The sequence below is a fragment of the Castanea sativa genome, chromosome 1 (assembly GCF_040712315.1).
Source record: "Castanea sativa cultivar Marrone di Chiusa Pesio chromosome 1, ASM4071231v1".
Taxonomy (NCBI): Eukaryota; Viridiplantae; Streptophyta; class Magnoliopsida; order Fagales; family Fagaceae; genus Castanea; species Castanea sativa.
This window is the reverse complement of record NC_134013.1, coordinates 27,985,802-27,989,064: the sequence shown is the minus strand read 5'-3', so window position 1 is coordinate 27,989,064 and position 3,263 is coordinate 27,985,802. Positions and strand designations below refer to the sequence as shown.

Sequence of the window (3,263 nt, the reverse complement as noted above, 5' to 3'; positions counted from 1 at the left end):
TCTCATTTATTTAAGAACTAGCTGCTTTTCTATGTTGTTTGAGAGTTGGCATAAGACATAGAAAAGGGTTCTTTACACATCATGTCCATTATATTTTGCCTACACCCAACTCTGTTAAGTTCCTTGCACTACTTCCATATTTATTTTAGAGATTTGGGCAATTCTTCAAATTGCGCCCACAAAAGGTTGCTAACGAATTTGGATTTTGAGTCTCCATACAGCATACAATTCAGGCTTCAAGATTTTTAGATATATAAAAGCACAAAAGTTCTTTTTAGGTATTTGAAGCAGTTTAATAAGAAACACACGAGAGAAAAATATGGTCTCTGTAGTAAAAACATCAATAGCTTCAGTCCTTTTTTGAAATAGAAACTGGGAGTTAGTCTCAGTCTCTTAGAAGAACTAGCAAATAGATCATCAAGAGGTGTACATACATTGTTTAAAGCGTCATTTCTCTCTTCTCTGTGCCAGTTAGGTAAACAGCTAATGAGAGGAAAAACACACATACACTCGCTTTTCCCTGAAGTGCCGGTTTGGTATAAAGCTTAGTTCAGTTTTTTGAATATGGATTGTTTAAGAAGTTGTATCCAAAACAAGTAAAATTAAAAAAATATATATATATATATATATATATATATATATTTTTGAAAAGAGTAGAATTTATAACACAAATTGTTTTACACACATTCCCAAAAGCAATTTGAATGTTTGATTTACCGATTGTCCCAAAAGTTTAAGCTATTAGGAAATGATGAATCTAATCACTTAACCATAAGTCTAACACTTCCCCTCACTTGTGGGCCTAAACTTTCCCTTTATAATTCACTTGTGGGCCTAAACTTTCCCTTTATAAGTGGGGGTCCAACAAGTGGGAATTTAACTTTTTAAATGGGAGGTAGAGTAAAACTAGGGATCGAACTCAGGATCTCTTGCTCTGATACCATGTTAAATATTAGCATTGATACACCATGTTGAATATGCTAGTATAGAAGCGAAAGCAAAAGCATAAAGTATAGAACACAATAACACACGAGAATTACGTGGTTCAGCCTAACGGCCTACATCCACAAAGGAAACCCTAAAGGGCTACATCAATAATATATTAGAATGTAGTACAAATTTTGTGTTACAATGAACCATAACATGTGTATATATAGTAAACTAAACCCTAGACTAATAGACTTCTAGTACAAGTAGGAGACTTGGCTTGCACACAAAGTAGAATTAGGCTTGGGCTTATACTAATGGGCTAATATATCTTTAACACCCCCTCTCAAATTCAAGGTGGAAACTTGATGAAACCTTGAGATTTGATAAGGTTGAGAAGATCCCTTGAATGAAGTTTGGCTCTGTGATAGTGGTTTGAGGAAGGCAATGGTCTTGCAGTGTTGATGCGACTTATATCGGTGGCATGACTATACCGGAGAGATTTGACGGTAGTAGTAGAAAGTCAAAGAAGATGAACGCAGTGAAGGAACATCAAGGAAGACAAAGATTGCTTTTAATACATCGTAAGGACAGAAAACCATGGCCATAGGAAGGTGGCTCTGCGAAGTGAAAAAAAGCCGTAGAGCAGCGCAACAACAGCAGCAACACCCAACGATTCTCAACATTGAACTCTGCCGCTTCAGCGGGTCAAAGATATACCCGAGTAGGGGTATCAGATTTATCAGATCAGATTCTCAGGTTTTCCTATTTGTCAACTCAAAATGCAAGAGGTACTTCCACAACAAATTGAAGCCCTCCATGCTCACTTGGACAACAATGTATAGAAAGCAACATAAAAAGGACATAGCTGCTGAGTTTGTGGAAAAAGAGGCGTTGGGTCACCAAGAAGCCATACTCTAGGTCCATTGTTGGAGCTACCTTGGAAGTTATCCAGAAAAGGAGAACTAAAAAACCTAAAGTACGAGATGCAGCACGTGAAGCTGCTCTCCGCGAAATTAAGGAGAGAATTAAGAAAACCAAGGATGAGAAGAAGGCAAAGAAAGCAAAAGTGACGGCCAAATCTCAGAAGAGTCAGAGCAAGGGAAATGTGCTCAAGGGTGCTGCACCAAAGGCCAAAATGGGAAGTGGCGGTGGAAAGCGTTGAGCCAACAACTTAGACTAGTCAGAGAAAACCCTAAAGAGCTACATCAATAATATATTAGAATGTAGTACAAATCCTGTATTACAATGAACCATAACATGTGTATATATAGTAGACTAAACCCTAGACTAATAGACTTCTAGTACAAGTAGGAGACTTGGCTTGCACACAAAGTAGAATTAGGCCTGTGTTTATACTAATGGGCTAATATATCTCTAACATTGGAAATCATGACTTCAAGTTACAATTTCAATTACTTTGAGAATGTGTGTAAAACAATTTATGTATAGCAGGTTCAACACATTTGATAGAGTAACGGAGCATAGACTACCACGGTATATTTCTTAAGTTTTGCTTTGAGTTGGTTCAATTGTTACAGATGCATTACTCATAATTAATCATTCTGCTATAATGTTGTAGATCAATATTAATATCAAACGATGGTGTGAAAAATCCCATAGAGTCAATGCCTTTCATCAACATTCTATGCATAGAAAGTAGATTTTTTTGTGAATTTTTTTTTTGTAATTTTCTTTTTCATCAAACAAAAGGTAAATAAATAATTTATAGTCCTTGAATGCATGGCTTCATTGTGGACAGGTAATCAACTTCAAAATAATTCGAACTCAGATCCCTACCCAAATGAACTTCAAAACAAATTGAACTCAAATCCATATATTCAAAATGAAATGAACCCGAACCCAAACCCGAATGAACTTCAAAACGATACGAACCCAAATCAACAACTATAGAGCAAATTGACCAATGGACGTGGACTCAGATTTGATGAACTGCAACATATTGAATTCTCTTTCCCTTCTTCTTCCTCCTCTATAGCAAAAATTGGCAAAGTAGGCACGACCTGCAAACCAGAGCTAGTGGATACAAATTGAATGGAACCTGTACGTGCTTGCATGGCATCTCTCTAGCCTTACCGCCTATTTCAAAATCTTCCAAGCAAACAGTTTTTATCAGACTCCTCTGCCATCATTGCCATTATTGGCATGGCTTTTGGTAACTCACCAAACTTCTCCAGGGAGTTGTAAGGGAGATGTAGACTTATATCCAATAGACTATCAGTATTTAGAGAGTGTTTTGTTTGCAAAAGAGAAAAATACAGTTGTAGATTGAAACAGTCGTGTTTTTATAGGGTAGGAGAATTACGAGGTGAAGA

General features: G+C 36.7%; 1 pseudogene; it reads left to right on the top strand.

Moving 5' to 3' along the window:
- The first annotated feature begins 1,527 nt into the window (after positions 1-1,527).
- LOC142624117 (large ribosomal subunit protein eL24 pseudogene) lies at positions 1,528-2,113 on the top strand (annotated as a pseudogene).
- Positions 2,114-3,263: the final 1,150 nt, after the last annotated feature.